The 13,616-nt window shown below is 40.6% G+C and overlaps 1 long non-coding RNA gene across 4 annotated transcripts; it reads left to right on the top strand.

Annotated features, from left to right (window-relative positions):
* Positions 1–555: 555 nt before the first annotated feature.
* Positions 556–5,585, top strand: LOC119338294. Of its 4 annotated transcripts, none has more exons than XR_005163905.1 (5): positions 556–799; positions 893–1,290; positions 1,504–1,649; positions 2,155–4,163; positions 5,351–5,585. It is a non-coding gene; the product is annotated as an uncharacterized LOC119338294 (long non-coding RNA). The 4 variants fall into 4 exon arrangements; XR_005163906.1 differs by lacking the exon at positions 5,351–5,585 and having other exon boundaries at positions 2,155–2,307; positions 2,406–5,344; XR_005163907.1 differs by lacking the exon at positions 5,351–5,585 and having other exon boundaries at positions 2,155–2,512; positions 3,245–5,344.
* Positions 5,586–13,616: the final 8,031 nt, after the last annotated feature.

Here is a 13,616-nt window from a genome sequence, read left to right as displayed (position 1 = left end):
GAGACAGGGGGCGCGCACAAGGGGGGGTGGACGCGCCCCCACCCTCGTGGCCTCCTCGAGGATCTTCTGACGTGAACTCCAAGTCTCCAGGATCATATTCTTCCCAAAAATCACGCTGCCGAAGGTTTCATTCCGTTTGGACTCCGTTTGATATTCCTTTTCTTCGAAATACTGAAACAGGCAATAAAACAACAATATGGGCTGGGCTTCCGGTTAGTAGGTTAGTCCCAAAAGTAATATAAAAGTGTATAATAAAGCCCATAATCATTCAAAACAGATAATATAATAGCATGAATTTAAAACAATAATGAGGCTAGCCAACTCGCATGGAGAAGGCTCCCTCGATCGGTTCCTTCGCTGGCCGTCGGATCGAGGTAAAATTCCCACCACGCCTCTCCTCCACCGTTGGATATTCACTGCATGTTTCACCATGTTATTTCTTCCCCATATGCATGACCGGTGGGCCGCTTCATTGGTGGGGTCGCCATGTATTGGCTGGGTTCATCGGTGTGAGGGTCTAATTGGTTGAGCCTCCTGGAAAGCCTATTGGCCCCCCAATCCCCACAGGCCACAGCCGCCCGCCTGCACCTCTCCCTCCTCCGGTCCTCCCTCGTCTCAGCCGCCACCCCCACGAACCCTAACCGCGCCCTCCTGCACCTGTCCTCCTCCCCCTTCCTGGTCCGCCCCAAGTCCCTCCTCGTCTCATGATCTAGCCAAGGAAAAACAGGGTGGCGTGATGCCCTGGTCGTCGACCGGCGGGGAGCCTACGTAGAGGCGGTGGCGGAGACGACCCTAGATGGTGCCCCGCGAGCCGCCCGACCTCCTTCCGTGGATCTGCTCCTCCCATTTCCTTTCCGTTGATTGACTTTTTTTGTTCGTGTTTAATCTTCAGGGCCAAGATCTGGACAGGGCGCCTCAACCTCGCCTTCCTCTTCCACGTACTCGCTGATAGAGAGACAGCAGCAGCGGTGGGAGGAGCCTGGGCATAGAGGAGAGAAGTGGAAGAGGGGGTGCAAAGCCAGGAGATGGGGTCGCCGGATGAGCACAGCCGCACAGGGCCTGATCCCGCCGCTGCCAGAGCAGAGTGGAGGACCACACGGGGCCCGATGGGGTGGCCGGGAGCGCGCGGCACCCGGCTCCCAAGAAGGGAATGCAGCGGTGCTGGCCTCTCCTCTCCCCGCGCCTCTGTCCTGCGTCGTCACCACCACCACGACGTTGCTCGCCATTGACCTCCCCAAGTGCTTCTCTCCACAAATGGTGCCGCCATGTCCAGATCAATTCAAGCGCCAGGTACCTCCTGATTTGATTTTCTTTAGGATTTGTATGGAGCTTGAATCAGATAAGCGTAACTTGGAGATGTTTTTTTTTCTGCACGAATACTTGCAGATATATGGAGGAAGATTAGTTAGTAATGCCCATATGAAGTTTGAATGTCCAATTCATAGACGTCCTTCAATTTCATTACAATGATGACATGTTTGTTGTTGTTCATATTTCCAACAGGAAAGTACAACACGTGCACATAACTTGTTTGAGGAAATTTCATCTGGAAGCAATATTTGATCATGACTTGTGTTCTTGATGCTTCATCTGCGGCTAGCTGACTACAACATCACATATGTAAAGGGAAACCATCATAAGAAACACAGGTAAAAAGGCATTTTCCTTGTTCTTATAGTTTTGGATCAAAGTTCACTTTTACCTTGAGTGACTGATTTTTTGTTATAGAATGGATTCAACAATAATCAATAAGGAAGTGCAAACTGAGAGGGGTGGGCAAAATAACCTGAGCAAAGAGCTAATTCTATGAAATGCTACTTTCAAGTGATTTGTTGTGACCTGTTAATTTTAAAGTATGGAGCTTGAAGTTTATATGCAGATAGGAAGTTTCATTTTATTCTTATCCACATGCTTACTAAATTTACATTTTTATTTCATTTCTGGAAAGAGGCAACCTTAAATAATTTAGATTTTTTACTAGAATCCCTCTAAAACCAACCAGCTACAAATACGAAATGGCATTGCATTGTTACATCAGTGGTAAGTTCCTATGCGCGCTCTCTGTTTCTAGGGAATTGGTTGACAGTGTTTCTTCTGCTATTGACTCTCTCACTAGGCTTGTTGTCTTTGTTACTGAATTTTGCATTGCTACAGGAAGACATTGCATTGTTGAAGGAGTACATTGGGGACTGGAGTCGATGGCCTACGACATGGGCAGACACGTGTGCTTCATGATTGTTGTTGGTTAACTCGGAGTATATGATGCCTTGAAGGAATGATGTGCATAATTCAGACTAAATCTTGCTGGTGATAGTGAGGAGTTTATTTGGCTGTAGCACTTTGATTCTTTCTCACTGTCAAAGTTTGTTCATTTCTTCTCTCTCATATTTTTCTGTTTGTTTCAGTGTGCTATGTGCATCTTGCTGGTGGCGGGAGTGGCGGCCAAGATGATGGGCGCGGGAGTGGCGCACGTGTGAGCAATGACAAGCGTGTCTGCTGCCAACATGCGAAGGTTAGCTCTGCCAAACCCTGCTCGGCTCACATTGCACCATGGCCATTACCATCTACGGCTTCACAATAGTGGTGAGATGTCCATATTCATGGAATTTTGGGTGATTGTAAGGTGTTGTGTTGCCATTAAATTAGATTGACTTATTAAAACTGAAGGACGGTCGATTTGCTGATCATGCACTGGTAGAAAAATCTCAAAAACTGTAACATACTTTGCATGGTATTAAATTTACTTCTCCAGGATGTTTTTGTGCCCTTCATGGGTGAATCTGTAACTGATGGAACCCTTTCCAATTTCTTAATGCTACTATACAAATGTAGTCGAGTAGATCTTTAGGTGTTTCAGAATGAACACACCAGTTGCTTTCTTAGATTCATTTCAACCAAAAGAATGGGTAATATGTTTTTCTGAAAACATGGATACACTTGGTGTTGTATAATGGAATATGTAGTTATTGACATAGTATTTATTTTATACTAATGATTCATACAGCTTGGAGGGGAATTAGTATCTAACATCTTGGTAAATGTATGCTAGGGATTTTTTGCCATTGTAAAATCGATACAAAGCCCGTATTTTTGATGATGCACTATGATAATAGAAAGCATTTCTGAAAATTGTGTTATTGTAGATGTGGCATCGTTCTCGAGAGCAGTCCCAGGCCGTATTAATTCAGAAGAATAAATTCTTCTACTTCTGTTTATTGTGCTTTTAAATACTGCTCCTGTACAGGACGGCTGCGAGAATGGGCTCTCTGAGGCGGCTGTATTATGTTCCTTGCTTTCTCCATCTTCACCCCTTACGTCCTTGATGAAATAATTTATATATGCAAATTAAGTGCCACACATCAGTTGCAAGTGGTCATGCATCCTCCTTGTCAATTTCTCCCAGAGAGCGAGTGTTTACAAGTCCAGTGCTTATGGCAGTTATTAATTAGTCAAGATTCAGTTCTGATGTAGAATATTCAGTTTAGTTGGTCTGCATTTGTCCCAGAGAGCGAGTGTTCATAGGTGCAGTGCTTATGCAAGTTATTATTTAGTCTAGATTCTGTTCTGGTGCAGAATGTCTAATAACTTGCCACTTAAGTTTTTCTACAAACTAAAATTTGAAATTTAGAATTGATCTAGCCATAGTTTTTGAAGCAAGAATACCATGACTTCTTTATATCTTTTTCGAGCTGGAACACTCAGCTATCGTGATTCTTTTGTAGACCTTCTTGACTGGACAAAATGTATGTTGTGGAGAAATTATAAATCGCCTTACAAATTGCAGTGATGTTGTGTAGAAACTGAACAGGGAAGAGACCCATGGCCCAGAGTAGTACATGAAAATGAAGGATACCAGACTGGCCCATGGAGCATGAGATCCCCACCTTACTTGTATGGCCTCAGGCTGAGGAGACCCTTCTAATTAAGGTGGTCACCACTTACTTGCATATTTGAACCTATTTGCTGACCAGTTGCGAGTTAGTACCTGGGAAAATGAACATTTTTCTACCTCAAATTTGCATATCCGTATCCTTGTCTAATTTAAGATTGCTTTTCTTACTATGAAGAAGATTTGTGCTGCTGTAGTGTTCTTCAGTTTCTGGTGTTTAGATGTCAGTTCATTGTTGAGACAGTTCTGCTATGTCCGTCTTCTGGAAGATGGAGTAAGTAAATTTTGTTTTCTGTACATTTTCGCAGATCCTATTCGCAAAAGGAAAAAATAAATAGATATAGAGAGGTATAAATTCAACAAAAAACATTTTTTGATTAAAAGGCTATTCCATTTGTCACCTATTGTACTTGCCCATGACTAAAACAATTAATGCATGGTTTTCTTTTCAAAGCATGCACGGAATTAGTAGGCCTTTGCGTAACGGGTATAGTGCTGCCAGGAGATTAAGTATATTCATGAAGTTGTGCAAAGTTTAAAATTGGTTGCGGTATCTCACATTTGTCTAATCCTCATATGTTGCTGGTAGGCATGCTTATGCCCAGAATATTAAGTAAGCTTGTGTTGTGCTGTGACTAAATAAAGCAATGTTCAGACTTATCTTTTGTTTGCTCTACTTAAAGTGTTTAGGGTTTACCTAGAGGGATATTATATGTTTCCTACTGCCGTCTCCCGCGTGACGTCAAGAAAATCCCTGATGTTTATGTTTTACTTGGCCTAAATTTTGGTTTTCAAATAGTTCTGCCTCTCAATTTGATATTTCTACTTGCTTTTGCTTAGTAATATGATGTACTGTTTTCTAGCTCTAGGCCTACTTGCGTTGAAGGTTCAGTTGATTGTTTCTCTTAAGGGTGTTTTTTTAATTAGTGGCATCAACATGTGGCACTAATTCCGTTATGCATTGTATTGTGAATTTTCCAAACAACACCATTATGGTAAATAGAGATGCTAATGAGAATAACAGAGATGCTAAGAGGCAACCTTTTGGGGATATAAACAACAACATGGCTTATGAGTCCGAAGAGAGCTCGAGTGGTGTCTTTTGGTCCTTGAAGCCCTGCACTTTCCTGGTGGAGTAGCAGCAAAATAATTCAGAGACTTTAAAGCTACTGCGCTTCATGTAGTTAGGATCAATTCTTGGTCTCGGTTTGAAATATTCCCCACTTCCTCCTATTTGATTGATTCGTCTGACGGACATTTTGTCAAGAAAATAAACAGAAGGCATATGTATTATTACGAGTGAAGCCATCCATACAAGTTAAGATATTAATAATCCCATATGTGGAATTCGATACATAGAGAAATGTTATTATTCTTCTGCTAATTGGTTGCTTGACCAAATGTACTGTAAATGACATTATTATTGTTCAAGATATACATAAATGTTGTTCTTCATTGTAGTGGATGATATCCATCCCAATTATTGAGATGATGGGAGTACTACTAAGGAGTTTTCTCTCCGACTGAATGAAGCTGCTGTGGAAGAAGGGATAAATAAGTGTCGAGGAAGAAGGGATAAATAAGTTGCTCCATTCATGAGCCGAACTGGCTGCCATACGTCTGCTTTGAAATATACATGCGGTTAAGTGGCACATAAATATTTTTTTTCAAACATACGAATACAAATTGATAGAAACACTACTCTTTTTAAAATAGTGTAAGGCCTCATTAACTGATTTCATACATGGTGTTAAGTATGCATATGTTCTTAGGCAAAAATATACGCACTAATTTTTATATGAAAGGGTCTAAATTTTTACCGCGAGTGCTTGCTCAAATAAAAGATTATTGAAAATACATATATTTTCAATGCGATGTGGATTTGAATAAGACTCTCCGCTACCAAAGTAAAATGTGCATGTACATCATATTGTAGACAACAAACCTATACTTTTATTTTATCAAAGGGGGTTAAATTTGTTACCGTATGTGCATGCTCACAAGTAAAACAACTAATACATGTTTTGTCTACATGCACACATGGATTAAAAAAGATACACGTATTTCCAGCGGCATAACTTTGAATGGGACTGTGTGCTACCAAATTAGAATGTCTATATGCATCTCATTATAGACACCAAAATACCTTAGTTCCATACTAAATGGGATTAGCTTTGTTCTATGCTACTAAATTTAAATGTGTATATACATCTATTGTAGACAACATGTCCCCGCTTTCCCTAACTAAAAGAGATAAAATTTGTTGTTATATGTGATTGCCCATAACAAAATCAACTAAACCATGGATTTCTTTTCATCGCTAACATGGAATCAGTAGGTCTCTGCGCCATTTGGCGCAACGAGTCCACTAGTGCTTCATAAATTATAGATACGTTGGAGACGTATCAGCATCCCCAAGCTTAATTCATGCTCGTCCTCGAGTAGGTAAATGATAAAGAAAGAATTTATGAAGTGTGAATGCTAGAGGTGCACAAGTTTGATCAATGATAAATTCAATCACCTTTACTAGCATCATTATATGTCATAACAGTAGTTCATCTCATAAAACTTTTCATAATCAAGTAACAAGCTATTCACATGTTAAAGCATAGACCATAAACTTTCTTGAAAACTAGCAAACTTCATTCTTAGTCATCAGACAATTGCAATTCATCCTATTTTCAGGAAGGGTCTATGTCAAAGCTTTGATTTAGCAAACTTCACATACTCAACTATCATATAGTCTTCTACAATTTCTAACACTCATGCAATACTTGTGGTTATGGAGTTTTAATCAGACACAGAGAAAGATAGGGGCTTATAATGTTGCCTCCAAACGCATTCACCTTTGGGTGATGTCAATAATAATAGTTCATGCTATCGTACATCCAATTGGATATATATATCAGGATCACCCCAACACAAAGTGCTTGCCAAAGGATAAAATGAAAAAGGGAAAGGTGAAGATCACCTTGACTCTTGCATAAAGTAAAAGATAGGCCCTTCGCAGAGGGAAGCAGAGGTTGTCTTGCGCTTTCAGGGTTGGATACACAAAATCTTAATGCAAAAGAACGTCACTTTATATTGCCCCTTGTATATGGACCTTTATTATGCAGTCCGTCGCTTTTATTGCTTCCATAACAAGATCGTACAAAGCTTATTTTCTCCGCACTAATAAGTCATGCATATTTAGAGGGCAATTTTTATTGCTTGCACCAATGACAACTTACTTGAAGGATCTTACTCAATCGATAGATAGGTATGGTGGACTCTCATGGCAAAAAATAGGTTTAAGGATATTTGGAAGCACAAGTACTATCTCTACTTGGTGCTATGAATTTTGGCTAGCATGAGGGGGAAAGGCAAGATCAACATGTTTGAATGATCCATGACAATATACTTTAACAGAGATGTGAGAAAACATAACCCATTACATTGTCTTCCTTGTCAAACATCAACTATTTAACATGTCATACTTAATGAGTGCTCACAATTATAAAAGATGTCCATGATAATATATTTATATGTAAAATCTCTCTTCCTTCAATATTCTTTCATGAATTGTTCAAATGACCAATACAATGCTTGCTAACCGTCAATAAATTTACAACCTCTACCTCTTAGATGTGAAGTTATTAGTCCCCATGGATTAAGAAAATGAAACATATATAATTTCATATTTATGACATTCAACTCATTCAACCATTTACTCATAGGATATAAGTGAAGCACACGAGTAAATGACAAACTACTCCAAAAAGATATAAGTGAAGATCAATGAGTAGCTAAATAATTATGTAACTATGTGAAGACTCCCTCTCATTTACGAATTTCAGATCTTGGTATTGTATTCAAATAGCAAGCAAAGCAATACAAAATGACATTGCAAGGATATCACAACTCATGTGAAGAAGTAAAAACTTAGGTTCAACCGATACTAACCGATAGTTGTTGAAGAAGAAAGGTGGGATGCCTAACGGGGCATACCCAAGCTTAGATGCTTGAGACTTCTGAAATATTATCTTGGGGTGCCTTGGGCATCCCCAAGCTTGAGATTTTGTGTCTCATTAATTCCTCTCATATCAAGGTTTCTCTTTTTATCAAAAGCTTCATCCACACCAAACTCAACAAGAACTCGTGAGATAGGTTAGTATAAACCAATGCAAAACCTTATCATTTTCTACTGTAAAAAATCACTAAGATTATTATTCAACATTTAATACTAAATGTCTCGGCATATTTAATACTCGTATCCTAAAATAGAATCATTAAACAAGCAAGCATATGCAAACAATGCAAACATAACAGCAATCTGCCAAAACAGTATAGTCTGTAAAGAATGCAACATTCATCATACTTACCTAACTCCAAAAATTATAAGAAAAATACTAAGCTGTAAAAGATTTATCAGATCTCATTATGAAAAAATATTCAACATTATATCCTTCTCTGACCTTTCTAGGGAATTTTTGCAACAGCGGTAAACTTTCTGTTTTCAAATAGCAACATGTATACTAGCAAAATAAGCATGGTAAAGGCTATCCTTGACATTTTTATTGAAAATAGAGATGCAAAACATTATTATAAATAACAGCAAGCAAATACTAACAAAATAAAATGACGCTCCAAGCAAAACACATATCATGTGGCGAATAAAAATATAGCTCCAAGTAAAGTTACCGATGAACGAAGACGAAAGAGGGGATGCCTTCCGGGGCATCCCCAAGATTAGTTGCTTGGTTTTCCTTGAATATTACCTTGGGGTGCCTTGGGCATCCCCAAGCTTATGCTCTTACCACTCCTTATTCCATAGTCCATTGAATCCTTACCCAATACTTGAAAACTTCACAATAAGAAACTCAAAACAAAACTCGTAAGCTCCGTTAGTACAAGAAAACAAACCACCACTTTAAGGTACTGTAATGAACTCATTCTTAATTCATATTGGTGTTAAACTTACTGTATTCCAACTTTTATATGGTTCATACCCTTACATACTAGCCATAGATTCATCAAAATAAGCAAACAACACATAGAAAACAGAATCTGTCAAAAACAGAACAGTCTGTAGTAATCTGTAACAAACGTATACTTCTGGAACCCCAAAAATTATGAAATAAATTGGTGGACCTGAGGAATTTGTCTATTAATCATATTAAAAAAGAATCAACCTAAAAGCACTCTCCAGTAAACAATGGCAGCTATTCTCGTGAGCGCTAAAGTTTCTGTTTTTTACAGCAAGATCATAAAGACTTCATCCAAGTCTTCCCAAAGGTTCTACTTGACACAAACACTAAGTAAAACATAAAACTACATCTAACCAGAGGCTAGATGAATTATTTATTACTAAACAGGAACAAAAAGCAAGTAACAAAAATAAAATTGGGTTGCCTCCCAACAAGGGCTAACATTTAACTTTCCTAGCTAGGCATGACGAAATGATGCTCACATAAAAGATAAGAATTGAAACATAAAGAGAGCATCATGAAGAATATGACTAGCACATTTAAGTCTAACCCACTTCCTATGCATAGGGATTTTGTGAGCAAACAACTTATGGGAACAATAATCAACTAGCATAGGAAGGTAAAACAAGCATAGCCTCAAAATTTTCAACACATAGAGAGGAAACTTCATATTATTGCAATTCCTACAAGCATATGTTCCTCCCTCATAATAATTTTCAGTAGAATCATGAATGAATTTAACAATATAACCAGCACCTAAAGCATTCTTTTCATGATCTACAAGCATAGAAAATTTACTACTCTCCACATAAGCAAAATTCTTCTCATTCGGAATGGTGGGAGTATCATAAGAGACTTGAATACTATAAACTGTTTCCATATTAAAAGAGTAATATTCAGAAAAAGGGTAATCATAATCATGACAAGTTTTATAAATATAATCATCACTACTTTTTTATAGCATAAGTTTCATAACAATAATCATCACAAGTAGCAACTTTGTTATCATCATAATCGATTGAAACATCTTCCAAGATAGTGGAATCATCACTAAATAAAGTTGACACTCTTCCAAATCCACTTTCATATTCATCACAATAAGATTCAACATCCTCCAAAATAGTGGGATCAATACTACCTAAAGTTGACACTCTTCCAAACCCACTTTCATCAATATAATCATCATAAATAGGAGGCATGCTTTCATCATAAAAAATATTCTCATCAAAGCTTGGGGGACAAAAAATATCATATTCATCGAACATAGCATCCCCAAGCTTGTGGCCATGCATATCATTAGCATCATGTATATTCAAGGAATTCGTACTAACAACATTGCAATCATGCTCATCATTCAAAGATTTAGTGACAAACATTTTATAGATTTCTTCTTCTAGCACTTGAGCACAATGTTCCTTCCCATCATTCTCATGAAAGATATTAAAAAGATGAAGCGTATGAGACAAACTCAATTCCATTTTTTGTAGTTTTCTTTTATAGAATAAACTAGAGATAAAACAAGAAACAAAAAGATTCGATTGCAAGATCTAAAGATATACCTTCAAGCACTCACCTCCCCGGTAACGGCGCCAGAAAAGAGCTTAGTTGACGGGGTGTGAGTACCGCTTACCTAGCCTCCTCGGCAACAGCGCCAGAAAAGAGCTTGATGTCTACTACACAACCTTCTTCTTGTAGACGTTGTTGGGCCTGCAAGTGCACATGTTTGTAGGACAGTACCAAATTTCCGTCAAGTGGATGACCTATGGTTTATCAATCCGTGGGAGGCATAGGATGAACATGGTCTATCTCAAACAACCCTACAACCAAATAACAAAGAGTCTCTTGTGTCCCAACACACCCAATACAATGGTAAATTGTATAGGTGCACTAGTTCGGTGAGAGATGGTGATACAAGTGCAGTATGGATGGTAGATAAAGGTATTTGTAATCTGAAATTATAAAAACAGCAAGGTAACTAATGATAAAACTGAGCGTAAATGGTACTGCAATGATAGGAATGAAGGCCTAAGTTTCATACTTTCACTAGTGCAAGTTCTCTCAACAATAATAACATAGATAGATCATATAACAATCCCTCAACATGCAACAAAGAGTCACTCCAAAGCCACTAATAGCGGAGAACAAACGAAGATATTATGGTAGGGTACGAAACCACCTCAAAGTTATTCTTTCGGATCAATCTATTCAAGAGTTCGTACTAGAATAACACCTTAGGACACAAATCAACCAAAACCCTAATGTCACCTAGATACTCCATTGTCACCTCAAGTATCCGTGGGCATGATTATACGATAAGCAATACACAATCTCAGATTCATCTATTCAACCAACACAAAGTACTTCAAAGAGTGCCCCAAAGTTTCTACCGGAGAGTCAGGACGAAAACGTGTGCCAAACCCTATGCATAGGTTCATGGGAGGAAACCGCAAGTTGGCCACCAAAACATACATCAAGTGGCACATGATATCCCATTGTCTTCACAAATAAGCACGGCAAGACATACATCAAGTGTTCTCAAATCATTAAAGACTCAATCCGATAAGATAACTTCAAAGGGAAAACTCAATCCATTACAAGAGAGTAGAGGGGGAGAAACATCATAAGATCCAACTATAATAGCAAAGCTCGCGATACATCAAGATCGTGCCATAAAGGGAACACAATAGAGAACACGAGAGAGAGATATCAAACACATAGCTACTGGTACATACCCTCAGCCTCGAGGGTGAACTACTCCCTCCTTGTCATGGGGAGCGCCGGGATGATGAAGATGGCCACCGGTGATGGGATCCCCCCTCCGGCAGGGTGCCGGAACACGCTCCCGAGAGGTTTTTGGTGGCTACAGAGGCTTCCGATGGCGGAACTCCCGATCTATCTTCACCATGGATGTTTTTAGGGTGCATGGGACTATATAGGCGAAAGAAGTCGGTCGGGGGGTGCGCGAGGGGCGCACGAGACAGGGGGGCGCACCTAGGGGGGGTGGGCGCGCCCCCACCCTCGTGGCATCCTCGAGGATCTTTTGACGTGAACTCCAAGTCTCCAGGATCATATGCTTCCCAAAAATCACGCTGCCGAAGGTTTCATTCCGTTTGGACTCCGTTTGATATTCCTTTTCTTCGAAATACTGAAACAGGCAATAAAACAACAATATGGGTTGGGCCTCCGGTTAGTAGGTTAGTCCCAAAAGTAATATAAAAGTGTATAATAAAGCCCATAATCATTCAAAACAGATAATATAATAGCATGAATGCTTCATAAATTATAGATACGTTGGAGACGTATCAAAGTTCAACGCCGAGCTGGAGCCTGCACACTAGTAAACATAGAGCTCGTTAGGCGCAGCGTGACTGGAGACTTCCAACACTGCGTTGAACCAGAGAAGGGCATTGCAGTCCTCAAAGACATCCATCAAGGCGAGTGCGGTCACCACGCGACCTCAAGGTCACTTGTTGCCAAAGCTTTCCGCCACGGTTTCTTATGGTCGAGTGCTTTGGAAGATGCCAAAGAGTTCGTCAAACATTGCAAAGGATGCCAAGTTTTTAGCTCCAAGCAACACCTGCCGGCTTCTGCACTCAAGACCATCCCCCCTCACCTGGCCCTTTGCCGTCTAGGGGCTGGGCATGGTGGGCCCATTCAAGATGGCATGCGGCGGCATGACACATCTGCTTGTTGCCGTAGACAAGTTCACCAAGTGGACTGAAGCAAATCCAATCAAGAAGTTGAATGGGCCGACTGCTGTGACCTTCATAACAGATATCACCATCCGGTATGGCATACCACACAACATCATCACCGACAACGGCACAAACTTTTCCAAAGGGGCATTGGCTCATTTGCGCGACGCAGGGCATCCGACTGGACTTAGCGTCCGTTGCCCATCCGCAATCAAGCGGCCAAGTCAAGCGAGCAAACGGCCTCATCCTCTCCAGCATCAAGACCCGACTGGTTGAGCCACTGGAGCGTTCGGCCAGGTGCTGGCTCGAGGAGCTGTCAGCCGTCCTCTGGAGCCTGCGTACCACTCCGAACAAATCAACCAGTTTCACTCTTTTCTTCCTTGTGTATCGTGCAGAGGACATCAACCCAACTGACATCGAGTTCGACTCATCTTGTGTCACCACGTACACAGAAGCGGAGGCGAAGGAAGCGCGAGAAGACGGTGTTTATCTGCTGGAAGAGGGCCGGCTGTTAGCACTCAGTCGGTCCGCCATCTACCAGCAGAGCCTGCGCTACTACCACAGCCAGAAGGTCAAGCCGAGATCTTTCCAAGAGGGCGACCTTGTGCTCCGGCTGATCCAGCGAATAGTCGCCCAACACAAGCTCTCGACCCCTTGGGAAGGCCCCTTTGTCATCAGCAAGGCCTTGGGAAACAACTCCTACTACCTGATTGATGCACAGAAGCCCAAGACACGCAAGAGAGATAATTTTGGCAAGGAGTCGGAACACCCATGGAACGCAAATGTCCTTCGAAGATTTTACAGTTTATGCAGTATGTACCATGCTACCTTTTGTATTAAGTACAAGACATCAGGGCCCCCAAGGAACACTCGGGGACTACCCTGCTTTATCTATATGATAAGTATTATGCCTATGAATGTGTTAGTACATTTGTTCTTTCGTACTACACCGGGTTCGACCAGTCGGCCCGGGGACTTGCCGCCTTGAATTATGTTAGCACTACCTACAGTCGGACAAGTAGTGTGCCGGTGTCTAAGCCCTCTCTTGCCAAAAGTCGCAACTCG

This window comes from Triticum dicoccoides, chromosome 7B (assembly GCF_002162155.2).
Source record: "Triticum dicoccoides isolate Atlit2015 ecotype Zavitan chromosome 7B, WEW_v2.0, whole genome shotgun sequence".
NCBI lineage: Eukaryota > Viridiplantae > Streptophyta > Magnoliopsida > Poales > Poaceae > Triticum > Triticum dicoccoides.
The sequence above is the reverse complement of the archived record's forward strand: the minus strand, read 5'-3'. Positions and strand labels throughout refer to the sequence as shown.